This window comes from Notechis scutatus, chromosome 2 (genome assembly GCF_049901735.1).
Source record: "Notechis scutatus isolate UNSWTSFEM ecotype Mainland chromosome 2, rNotScu1.2, whole genome shotgun sequence".
In the NCBI taxonomy this organism is placed as follows: domain Eukaryota; kingdom Metazoa; phylum Chordata; class Lepidosauria; order Squamata; family Elapidae; genus Notechis; species Notechis scutatus.
The window spans coordinates 37,878,149-37,891,835 of NC_142010.1; the positions used below are offsets into that span (position 1 = coordinate 37,878,149).

Genomic DNA, 13,687 nt, shown 5'->3' on the forward strand with positions numbered 1-13,687 from the left:
CCTTGAAGATGCCAGCACCAGTATGAACCGGATTCCAAACCGCCCTGTTCTTCTTCAACTGACAATTCCCTCCTCCCACTTCCCTATCAAAAAGGTATACACATTCCCGAATTGATGACAGAATGCCAGCAAGGTGCTGAAGCTGGTGAATCTGACAGTAGCTCTGAATATGGACTCCTACATGTGTTTGGTCTGATTTGCCCTTTGATTTGCTTGACTGGGTAAGACACCTTGAGCTTTTCAGATGAAGACTAATGATGGCAATGTATCATGTTGTAATGGAATGTGAGACTGACCTTGCGGAAAAGGGTAAGAGACATTGCCTAGGAAACATTTAGATAAGAGAGGCAGGAACCATCAATGGCTTAAGAAAGAAACTTAGAAAGGACCTACCCTAATGGATCAAGCACTTAAAAATGGAGACAGGAAGTGTTATATTTTCAGACTCAAAGATCCTGTTAAAGCAGCCATACAATAAACTAGATTTTGCTCATCTTGTTTGGTTTAACTGGGAGGGCTACCACAGATGGATTTCTATGCATTGTAGTTATCTTTCCTTCCTATGTTATCTTTTCTATAACATGAATAAGCTGCTTCATGGTTGCTAATAAAATAATTTAAAGGACATAACCCAAAAGAAAAAAGGTTTAGGAAATGAGGAGGAAATCACCCTGATGCAGTTCTCAAGTTGTAGCTTTTTTCAATGGTTCTTGGAGAGGTAGACTGCTGGAATTGGTGAGAAGTAATCCAGATGTTTGGCTGAACTTTATTTCTGTTTCCATTTGCATCTGAGAGAATTCACGTAGCTGAAACCTGCCAGACTAAGTTAAAAGAACAGCTACCTACATTTTACAGGGGATAGTCAACTTCCTGAAAAAACCTGCAGAAAACCATTATTCCTGGTCCTGAACAACTATTTTCCAAATGTGTACTTTTCTATATATTTGTCTGCTGGTACCTCCTTCTGTGATGGGATTGTCACTTCTGCTGAAAAAGGCTGAACTCCCATCTTTGAAAATAAATTATTCCCTTTCAAGCTTCCTTTAAAACCATATTTATACAGTAAGTATCCATGACTGTAACCAGTGACTGATAACTTAAACCATTGTGGACCTGAGCTAGATGTTCTGTCAGAAGCTTTTCATATTACAACAATAATGACTCTGAAACACAGCTAGCAGGTCTCAATAGATAGCTATATCATTTTGGAGATCAATGGTATTCTACTGGTTTGGCCTGGTTCTGCCGAGCCAGTAGTTCCGATAGGCAGCGGAGACCGAACTGATTCTCTCTGACACTCTGCTGTTTGGCACACCCACCTGCCTGGGCTCCCATACTAACCTTTATGTCCTGCTTTTGAAGTGCAGCTGCTTTGAGCAGCACAACAGATTGCTACACAGCAGCTGCTGAAGCGACAGGGAGAGTGCAGGCTTGCAGAAAGACTCTGTGCCTGGGCAAAGTGCACATTTGGAGGGCGCGTGCAAAGCTCACCCACCAAACCATGCCCCACTGAACCAGTGGTAAAAATATTTGAAATGCACCACTGTTGGAGATATACTGTACAAATAATATATTAATATAAAATTATAGCTTACTTTGAAAAAATACAGAAATGAGCATAATTTTGAAAAAAGGTTACAGTTAGGGTTTTATTTTCCCTAGCATCATTTTTTTTTACTAAATAGAATACCACTTAGGAGGGTGTAAGTAAGTAAGTACTTAAATAAGAATGGCAGAAAGAGAACTAAGGAGTGTTGGGGAACCTGGTTGTTCCTTTAGAAATCTGATAGAGGAGCAGTCAACATTTGGACATTTGTTATAGTATTTCATGCTTCATTTCCATTTTTTGCCCAAGTGACTTAGCTGTTGCAAAAGATGAGGAAGCTTCCAAATGGCTCACTTCAAAGGACATATTCCCTGTGGATTTTCAAGATTTAGAGAGAAACGAAAGACCTATGGCTGAGGCAATATTGTCATCCATATTTCTGGAGCATCAAAAGGGAAAGAATAACACTGAAATGGAAGTTTGGGAAGCAATGGAGCTTATCAAACCATTCAATGGGGAAAAAACCCAAGCAACACTAGAAAAAATATTGTGCCATAAAATCCATGACTTTTGTGTCTTGAATATAGAAAGTATAGAGTATAGAAAAGAGTATAGAAAGCAAAACATTTTTTTAATTTTTAGTGAAGGAGAAAAATTATGTATTAATAAGAATAAAAAATAATTGGTAGAATGAATATAATATAGAAATTGAAAGATAAAAGGGAAGAAAAAGAAGTGCAGGATAAAAGGGGGAAAGAAAAAGAAAAACATTGACTTCTGACTCTGTTTAGCATGGTAGAATAAAATAACAACATTAGAGCCTCAACTTTTTATTTTTATATACTTAAATATATACTAGCCATTTCTATAACAACAAATGTAACTAATCAACAAAACCCAAAGTCAAATTTTCACTGTTCCTATTTTCTCCACCTCAACTCCAAAATCCAGAAGTGCTTTCCAAATAGCATGCTTCCTTACTTAACCACTTTAGGAAATTACTTGTTAATGGCTTTTTCGTTGTTAAAAACTTTTAGAAGGGCATGGTTTTTGGTTTTTTTAAATGGAGTGAGTTTCATTCTATCCTTGATGAAAGATGTTTTATGCAACTTTAAAAACTTTATTTTTTTTTAAATAAACAACAGAAAGGTGACTAGAAAGTTAATTTTAGAAAACTATAAATGGATTAAGGGATGATCTGGAAATAAGAATAGAAATTAATTAATGTAATACTTCCTGTGGTTTTTTTTTTTTTTACAATTTTACAAATAAATATTTAAGATTTTGAAACTAATTTAAGAAATCTTCCCATGTGAAAGTGTTGTTAATTAGAAATAAAAACATGATAAGAGGGGAATTTGAAGGTTGACAAGAGGGAACCAGAAAAAACTAAAGTTTATAATTAAAAGGGGGGAAATCCATTAATATAGAATGGAGCAATATTATTTGACATGGAAGAATTTAAGGATATTTGGGAACAATGTACTCAGAAATTACTCTTAAGAATGCCTACTACTATAAAAATGGATTCAAAAGGAGTTATGAAAGAAGAACAGATTTTATTGGATAAAACAAAGACTGTGGTTGACTTGAATGTGGATCTGAATACGAATTTTAAAATGTCAATTTACAAGAATGATATGGAAAATATTGTTACTTTGTACTTACAAATGAAACCAGATGACCTCTTAATAATTAAAAGGGAACATATAAATAATAAACCTGAAGAATGACTTAGACAGCCTTTTTATCTTGGATTTACAAAAGCGATGTGTTAAACTTTTGAAATAATTTCTGAGAGTCCAAAAAGATAAAATAGCAACAGCACTTAGACTTATATACCACTTTATAGTGCTTTACAGCCCTCTCTAAGTGGTTTACAGAGTCAGCATATTGCCCCCAACAATTTGGGTCCTCATTTTACCCACCTCAGAAGGATGGAAGGCTGAGTTAACTTTGAGCCTGATGGGATTTGAACTGCCAAATTGTAGGCAGCTGGCTGTAGAAGTAGCTTGCAATACTGCATTCTAACCACTGCACAATCGGCTTGTAGGACACTATTTCAAGGGATTAAAGATCAAGAAGTAAAAATCTTTTAGAAGTGGGTTTATTGGATCAAGTTTACAATATATATGTTACTGTTTCTGATAGTTGTTACAGAATTTTTCTTGATTAGGTTTGAATGATGGGGCTCATAGTACTTGCTTATGTATAAAATATAGATTTATGGGAGGAAGAGATTTTTTGCTGTATGTTAGATATAGTTATTCATTTACTTTTTTGATAAGATTATATGCCACTTTAGTAAAAAATAAAACTCTGAGCTGCTTGCACACCCCTCCAGTAAATCATAACAATAAAACTTTTATACCAGAGCAATAACAAAACATACAGGGCATTCCAAAATGGGGGCTGAGTGAAAAGTGGTGAGTATTTCCACACAGAGCAGATATATTTTCCAGGTCCTCTGATATAGAAAAGTTTTAATGTGTTTTGGAAAAATCAACAAGGTGGAGGCCAGCCTGTTCTTAGGGAAAATGTTGTTCCATAGAAGGATAGCTACAACTGAGAAGGCTTATCTTTGTGGTTATTGAGGAGTACTAGAGAGTTTCACCTAGAAAGAGCCCACTCTCCAGATCCTAGTAGATGGGCAAAGGCACTGGAAACAGGTAGTCTGATTGATTGATTTATTGATCAAGTCATTTTGACACCTAGCTAGCACATAAATAGATTTTCCCCATGAGGATTTACCCCTGTTCTTTTCAAGTCTCTTAATGGTGGACTCATTGCCACTGTAACTGAATCCATCCATCTTGCTGTCAGTCATTATGTTCTTCCTTTTTCTTCTATTTTTCCTATCATTAGATCCTTTTCCAGAGAGTAGTGAGTAGGATAATTTGAGCCTGGTCATTTGTGTGCTCACATGAGAACTCTAGCTTGATTTGTTTAATGATCCATCAGCTTGTTCTCTTGGTTGTCTAAGGTACTTTCAGGAGATTTCTCCAATTCCAAATTTCAAAGATATCAGTACTCTTTCTATTTTGCTTCTTAAAGTCCAGCTTTTGTTTCCATAGAGTTTCATGGGAATACCTGTCAGGGTTCCAATAATAAACCCATTGCAAGCAAAACTCTGAAGCAGGTTAATTCTTCAAAGAATAGCTTTATTTGAAATATCATATTGGCACAGATCTGGTGCAAACCAACTCTGAAGGGCCCCTTGTTTCACCAAAATAAAAGTACAAATTTTTCCCTCAATCCCAAACAGTCACTTTATACTATTCCAGATTGGAATAAAGTGGTCCATATGTTTCATACTCCCTGTTCTGAAGATGAAGCATATAAATCAAAAGTTGGTTTCCAGTCTTCCCAAAGTAAGTATTGCCTGGACATGTCCAAACAAATGTAAAATTATTATAAGATAGATGCTACATGGGTACAATTATCTTCAATACTGATATCACATATTGTTCTTCCTTATTATGTTATCTATAAAAGAATGTATTCATGAAATGCCCCCCAAATAGCATCCTTTTTTTGATTTTGAATTTTACTTAAAATGGTTTTTGAAAGTTTATTTAAATTATTTGCTCTTTCTATTTTTTGTCTTCTACAGTCACAGTATAGGAGGAATAGACAAATAGATGTGTTTACTTTCATTTTTATAATTTGCAAAGAAGAGTGATGGAGAATAGTAGCTGACTGAATAGTAAGCTAAGTTTCATGAGATTATATGAAAGACTTGAAAACTGTCAGGTTAGAGCCTATGTGTCTGATGAACAGGCATCAGACTGATGAAAAAACCAAAGGCAACAGGGTCAAAATTAAAGTTGAGTTATTTATTGAGTTAGACTTTTCTCCAAGGCAAAGGTTACATGTTGGGTGTGGTCAGAAGAAATTACTTTCCAACAGCTTCAAAGATTCCCATATGGATAGATATACATAGCTGCCCATGCTTTTTGCAGTTACAAACCCAATTTTCTTTGCAAGCCACTATTATGATATATGAATCTGATGTTTGGCTTTTGTCGGTAGGGTGTTATAATTACGGGATATGTAGATCTATTTCTGAAATGTATTGTGGGCATTGGGAAATCAAAAACTTTCAGAAATGGGAATGTTCCTCCTCCAATATTTAATGTCCATTAAATATTTTATGGCTCCGTCATTTTATTATAGATGTTTCTACTTCTCAGTGTTGAGAAAGTTTGGAAGTTGTTGCTGTTGTTTTGTAAAGTTATCCAGTTGTAATGTTTCTTGAATGTCAGATTATTTAATTTACATAAAAGTAGCTGAAACCTATCTAGACAATGTTTTTTCGTTAGTTTCACTACTTTTCAATTTATTTCAACCATGATCTTTATATCTGGATAATGTCCACACTTAAGTTTTATTAATACAATCCAACTCTCCTTATTTTTGCCAGAACAGCTTCTAAAATATCTTTAAATGCGGCATTATTTCTTCAGCTCCCTTTCCTTTGCCTTATCCATCCTGCACAACCCCAGCACACAGCATCTGGTTTTACTTGGCTGTCCTTGGCAAACAATCTGCACCGCTCAGAAGCCTGGCTTTCGACCAAGCTGGGATCCACGTCTTTCAAGATTGCTGCAGAGCCTTTAATGGTAAAAAGTTGATGTTGCTTTTCTCTGTGCTGTGTCCTAAAAACTAGCAGCGGTTAAGAGAAACTTTCTGAAGTCTGGAGGAGAGAGTTTTTTCATGACAGTGAAAAAAAAAATCAGTCTCAAAACTGTGAGCTGCTCTAACTATTCTTGTACCTGCCTTTTCTTGCTCGGTGACCAGCATTTTGGCTGGTAGGTATTGCTCTGAAGTGTATATATTTTATAATTTTACTATAAAATTGGACTGTCAGCAATCTTAAAACTTGAAATCTCTCTCTCTCTCTCTCTCTCTCTCTCTCTCTCTCTCTCTCTCTCTCCTCTCTCCCTCTCCCTCTCCCTCTCCCTCTCCCTCTCTCCATCCATCCATCCATCCATCCATCCATCCATCCATCCATCCATCCATCCATCTTTAAGGATGAGTGAGCATTTCAAAATTGCTAGCAAATACTTTGTGATGACATGACAAGGATTTGTAGAAAACTGAAAGCTGCAACATGCCTGGTATAAATAAAAATGCATACTCGATGCATTTAAAGATGCGTTTAAAAAGGATTAAAATAAAATAAAAGGTCTGGCCCTTTTATTAGGCAGAGTGAATTGTTGGTCTTAGGCTGTGGAGATCATATTCTGGAAAGGAGGAAGAGCAGCTGGGGTTTTTCCATGACTCTTAATACAGAAGCAACCAAAGAAGGAAGTTTTGGGGAGGGCAATGCCCACTATGGCAAACTGCATTTAATCTTCATTGTTTTTTCGTCTGTTTATTGCAAATTGAGCTTCAAATATTTTCTGAACTATACGGTCACTAGGGGGCTTCAGGCAAGTGATAGATATCAGTTTAAGTCCTCCCATTTTCATTGCCAGAACCAAACCAAGGAAACTAAGCATAAATAAATGGCTCTGTCTACCCCTTCATTATTTTCCCCCCACTACAAATCAGCCTTTTCAACATTTTTGTATTAAAACATGTTTCATATTTCCATCTACGTCAAGGAACACATGGAGGCATTTCAAGTGCCTTTCCAGTTATTTCCAAATTCTTCAAACTATTGCTGATATAGTTACAGCATATACTTGTGTGATGACTGGTTTCTCATCTCTCTGGGAATGTGAACCCAATGAACTTACTTACTCTCTCTCTCTCTTTTCCTCCCTCCCTCCCTCCCTCCCTTCTGTACAACTTAATCTAATAACAGTGTTACAGACAGCCTGGAAGAAACATTGAACATTTACTTGTAAATAGACATTTCCAGTAGAAGCAAACAGGATTGTTATGCTTTGGATTTATTGTGTTTATAAGGATTTACAAGTTCTTCTAATATTAGAATATTCTCTTGTCCTTCTTCATGCAGATTATATAACCTGAGAATTCAGGACCTCTTGTGTATTCCCAGATTCTGAAGAACAGACTACAAAATCCTTCCAGAAGGTCCCATTGACTGTCATGTTTAAAGATGATAGAAATTAGTGGTACGTACATCTTTCATATGCCATTCAAAGACCAAATATGTCTCTTAGGTTATAAACATCATTTTTATGTGGATGTACATTAAGACATAAATCTTTTTCACAAATAATCAGAATAAGTTATGCTGCTCCTAGGATATCCCCTCTGGAGGAGAACCTTCTATCGTATTGGCACATATCAGTGGTGGGATACAAATGTATTTACTACTGGTTCTGTGGGCGTGACTTAGCGGGTGTGGCAAGGAAAGTATACTGTAAAATCTCCAGTCAGAGGTGGTATTTGCCAGTTCTTCAAACTACTCAAAATTTCTGCTACTGGTTCTCCAGAACTGGTCAGAACCTGCTGAATACCACCTCTGGCACATATTGGGTGAAAACTGACTCTGAAGGGTCCCTCGGTTTTCACCTAATTAAAAGTGAAAGTTTTTCCCCTCAATCACATGGCCCAATCAAGACAGCATCTGCTGGTCTGGTGACAATACTCCTCCTTCCTCCAGCCAGGTGTGAGAACGTCCTTGGTTCCCAAGAGAAAGTATTTTATTTTGACTACACATCTCCAGCTATCTCTAATTCCCCCCTTCCTATCCCTCAGCTCCAATGTGGTAGCACTGAAGCTCCAAGATGGCTTCGGCCAGGCCAGCTTCAGGGTCAACACCTTCTCTGGAGGAATTTATATTCTTTCAGTGGAAGAGGAAACCAAACCAAGAAACCATTATAAAATGCAAAAAAATAATTTTGATGAAAAGATATTGCCCTACCCCCAAAATAGGTGGTAAAGATGATGGACAGTGACTACATTGATTTCTTTGATCAGAGAAAAGACAATATCCATATTTATTGCTAACTGGAACCCCTTTATGGACTTTTTATATAAAACAGAAAAAAACATAGTTATGATTTATGCTTTTGATGATTAGACAGGATGGGGTATAAAAAGAAGAAAGTTATGATGTAACCAGAGGTGGCATTCAGCAGGTTCTGACCAGTTCTGGAGAACTGGTAGGGGAAATTTTGAGTAGTTCGGAGAACCGGCAAATACCACCTCTGACTGGAGATTTTACAGTATCCTTCCCCTGCCATGCCCACCAAGCCACGCCCACAGAACCGGTAGTAAAAAATTTTGAATCCTACCACTGGATGTAACTATAGAGTAAGAGGTAAATTTACAATTGTGCCATAAAAATTGGAAGCCACTTTGTATCTTGCTTCTTTCTTTTCTGTTTTACTTTTTTTCTTCTTCCATGCTTAGCTTTCCATTTGATTTCTTTCTTTTTTTTCCCTTTTTCTTCATGAATATTAATTTATATTTGTTTGGATTTCCCTTTTTAATATGTATATGTATGTATTGAATTGTGTATACACACACACACACATTCAAAGCAAATGCATTGAGAAGAAATTGAAGTAATATGGGATTTTATCTCCCCACAATGAAAATTTAAAGATAACTCCTACTTGCAAAACAGATAAAGAAAACCTAGACAAAATATTAAAATGCGCAGACATCACATTAATAAAAAGGTAGGTATCATCCGTTTCTAGATCTTTCTGATCTATGGCTCTGAAATCTGAAGGCTGCCTCAAGAAAAAAAATGAATTATGACACTGGAGAAAAATGTTGGAGGTCCTTAGACCTAACTTCCCCAACCTCCATCTGCCGTCCTTCACTACTGGATGGAGTAAAATCAGGTTGCTGACTAATAATGGTGCACTAATAATGGAGCTAAAGTTTGAATATATTGGATGCATACTGTAAAGGCAGAAGATTCAGGTACTTCAAAAAAATCATAGACAATCCCAATAGGCCAATGAAAACAAAATGACTCAATGATGCCATAAGCAGGAGCTTATAAAAGGCCAAAGAAGCAATTTATTGGTCATCTTAATGAAATGATGTCCATTAGATCATGAACAATAAAAGGTAAGGTAGCTAGGTCTCTTCCACATGAGATGGAAGATTGATTGTAACTGTTCCTTGCTTCCAGTGCTGGGACAGCCTTTAATGAAGTTTCTAAAGCTCTTCTTTTCCATTTTCTTTTACTTAGGTCCATAATTGGAAGCCGGAGCTCTCTTTTTAGCCTTTGTTTTACTCTTAGGTTATTTCCAATTTATTTATCTTATACTTTTAATTCATTGGCTTCTGCTCTTGCTGTTGTTTGATTGAAGTAAATTTTTAAAACTATATTGCAAACAGTTTTACAATGTAAACTATATTGTGGGAACTTGGATTGAAGACCGGCATTCCATCAATTATATTTTTCAAAAATATAATTAGACAAAATAAAATTGAAAGCCTGACTTAAATTATTGAGTACTTTCAAATTAATTGTGAGACTGCTTGCCAACAAGCATTCCTCTGTATATGCAGTTGGGGATGTAATTTTGTTTCTGCCTTTATTTCTTTGGAGCACTGAAAAGCAATGGATAAATATATGCTGAAAACAACCTTATATGCTACAGTCACATAAAATCTGTAGGCTTTCTCAAGGCTAAAATAGGTGTAACAATTCCTAGAATAATTTGAATACTTGCCTTGAAAGCCTTTTCCATCTGTACTGTACATGTCCAATTACATGCTTTTGTTTATAATAAACTTGTACAGGTGTTCAAGCATATCTGAAGACTCTAAGCTCCAATATTATAGATAATTCTCCTTCCACAGATAGTCTTGCACAGTTTGGTGCTCTAGACAATATGCTAAAGCAATGTCATTTTTAAAAGTACAGTCTTTGAATGAAACTCAGTTCCAAGAGACTTCATGTATTTTTCTTCTTCTCAGATAGTCTATGGCAGGGGTGTCAAATTCAAGGCCCGGGGGCCAGCTCCGGCCTAAGGATGCTTAGATCTGACCTGCAGGGCCACCCTGGAAATGGTGGCCCGCGGTGCCTCTGCCAGCAAACAATGAAGGAAGGGGCATGTAGAGCTCCATTTTCATTGGCAGAGGGTTGCAAGAGGCTGTGGCAGCTGAAAATGGAGCTCGGGAGCCCATTTTCACTGGCAGAGAGCTCGGACCACCATAGGCACCTGCAACATGAATGACATTGAGCTGGCCACACCCACCCTGGCTCCCAAGATCAAACACAACCCCAATGTGGCCCTCAATGAAATCGAGTTTGACACCTCTGGTCTATGGTCACAATATTACTTTGCGGTCAACTTTTTAAGAGACTTTGGGAGATACATATAATCTGGAACCTTAGAATTGGACATCAGCACTCCAGTAAACCAAGTTAAGCACACCCATGCAGTTAAGTCATAGTTAAGCATATTGAAATGTGTTCTCAGGGTAATGCTGTGTTTCTCTTTACAAAAGCCTGGCTAATAAGAACTCATTCTGCAGTCTGGCAGGTAAAAATAAAAGAAGCATTTGTGGAAACAGTGCCAATAGAAAGTAAGAAATGCCAGATAACAAAACACAGGAGTCATACCATCTAAATATATGATTAGGGAATCAGTATTGGTATATATCTTATGAAATGTTTAGAGGCATCTCAAGATTTCCAACATTAGAACTGGGGGCAGGGGGGAAATGACTTGCATTTTAATATGTATGTATCCAATTTTCATGTTCTGCACTTGTATCTGAGCCAAGATGCAATTTTATGCCCAAACCCATATTTTCCCAAATCTTGCTGTGCTGTGTGTAACAAAAAATGTCTGTACAAAATAAGGGGGCATTCATTTTAATTAAGATGAATATTAAAATTGCTTGCAAAGAAGCAAGTATTAGCGAAAAGAAAAGAAAAGAAAAGAAAAGAAAAGAAAAGAAAAGAAAAGAAAAGGAAGGAAAAACATGTCAAGGAATCATGTCAACAGACATATCGATGTACTTAAAACAAACATACTCACTTATTGCAACTGATACAGAAATATGACAGTGTAAAAAATAAAAATAAAAAACTAAACAGAAATTAACTTGATGATTAAGTCCATCCCTCATTAGAAATTCTCCCTATCCTAGCATGTTAAATCTGATAGAGTCTTCAACTGTTTTCAATAATAGCTGATGTCATTTTGGCTTTCTTAGTAGCCTACAGTGAATAATGGTGATAAATTTCTCAAGATTCAGGCCACAAAAGTCGTGCTGCATCAGTTTTGTTCATTATTATCTATTACAAGGAACCCTTCTAATCTTTCTTATAATCAAACTAAGCAAAGTAGGACAATTTCGTTTGAATTTTGGTTTTTTTCAGTGAATCACATGTTTTTGTTTCAAAACTTGATATCCACTTTGAATATGCAGAGGATACACAACTTTACATTCCAAATTCTGTATCTAGCTTCACATTTTTATCCATTCAGGTAAATTTATGAAGCTTTTCTGTGATTGAAGCTTTTTATGAAGCTTTTCTGTGGTTGAAGCTTTTTTTTGGCTCTGAATTTCTCACTTTTCATTTCATTTCATTTCCAGGACACCTTTTTTCTGAGCAAGGTCATTTTGACATTAAAAATATTAGATTAGAATAGGCCATGACCTAGTCAGTAGGATGATAATATTTTTAAAACAGTGTCTGCTTCTTGGATGCCTCCCTGATTATTTTCACTTCAAGTTCAACCTGATCATTTTGTCAATCCTGAGTGTAATACATCCCCAGGATTAAATTACTGGGGGTGAACTGCCACTCACAGTGCTTTTCTGAAAAAAATCTGCCCCTTTATAGCCTGTTTAACTCTGTTCTGTTTGATCTAGAATCAGAGTGTCCCTTGTCCAACTTGAAATCTTTTATCTAAAGAATGTATGTATTTAATTTATATGCTGCCTATATGACTGTCAGGAGACTAGTAAGTATCATTCAGAATTCCCCTTTTTTTTGGTCATGCTTGGATATACCTTGACTCAGCAGTTGCTTTGAGTTAAAGTTCTGTATAATAACGAATTACCTGTCTTTTTTTTTTTACTCAGGCTGTTTGGAAGTTTATCAGAGACATCAAGTCATTAAGATAAAAATCTGCAGAGTGAAATTAAGGGTCCTCAATGGATTTCAGTTCAAATAATGGTCTTCCTTGATTCCAGCCTCTGCTTTAGCCACCTGGTCCCAATATGTCTATGCTTATACAATTTCTCTTTAAATAAATACTGTTGCTACAATGATGCTTGGAATTCTCTTTAAGTTGCCAACAGTGCTGCTTTATTTTCAGCCTATCATATGGCACAGAAAAACCGACACTGCAGATCAGTGAATTCTCTGGCAGCAGTGTATGAATTTCAGAATCCCATTTCAAAGAAATACTGTTCAACAGATTCATGGAGGATATGAAAAAGAAAAAGAAATGGCTTCCTGAAAAGCTGATGTATAAAGAATGAACCTCAGGTGAACTTCAGCAGAGCTTTAGCTAGAAAGATGATTTTTTGAGCCCCACTTGGAGGTTTTGTCCACCCAATCTATTCCCTTGGTGAGAACACAGATATCACAGCTTGAGCATCCAAATATCTATGGTAGATTTATACCAGAAGTTGATATGTGTCAGCTATTTTCACTTATTGCTCTGCAATTTATGGGGGAGAAAAGCTATGTTGTCAGGATTAGGAATCACTGGTTTCTTTTTATCTCCCACATGAGTTCAAGAAGCTATTGTAGATCAGGAAGGGTCTACTCATCTTTACACTGCTTTTCAGAGTTTCTTTCCACACAAACATTAAGGAATAGATGATCAGAATCTGATCCCTTGCTTTGCCTGTTTTCTTTGGTAAATATTAAGGAGATCAATATATGAATGGCAGCTCTGATTGTGGTGAGGTATCTAGAGAGCACCACTGAGAATGTCTGAGAACAAACATTTCCCCCCCTGCACCTGGAAGTAGGATTTCATTATAGAGTTTCTCCCCCCACCCCCAAGAAAGATGAGCACCAACATTTTAACAAGGAAATACTGAAACTTAATACTGAAGTCTAATGTGGTTATTATGGTTTTTGCCTATATAAATGTTAGACCTGTTCTCTTTGCCTTCAATCTATAACAGAATTGAAGATGGGGGGAAAAAAGCTTCCCAACTCCATACATTATTTGCTTATATTATGACCAGGGGTGGGATTCAAAATTTTTAAAAACCGGTTCT

General features: G+C 36.4%; 1 long non-coding RNA gene across 3 annotated transcripts in view; it reads left to right on the forward strand.

Moving 5' to 3' along the window:
• Window positions 1-12,710, forward strand: part of LOC148132001 (uncharacterized) — a 31,911-nt gene extending 19,201 nt beyond the window's left edge. The window contains exons 2-4 of one of the 3 annotated variants that reach the window (XR_015747485.1): window positions 6,013-6,168; window positions 7,515-7,632; window positions 12,533-12,710. This is a non-coding gene — a long non-coding RNA (uncharacterized LOC148132001). Of the gene's footprint in view, window positions 1-5,974; window positions 6,169-7,514; window positions 7,633-12,532 lie in introns of all 3 variants that reach the window. The other 2 variants (XR_015747484.1, XR_015747486.1) reach the window with 2 other exon arrangements.
• Window positions 12,711-13,687: the final 977 nt, after the last annotated feature.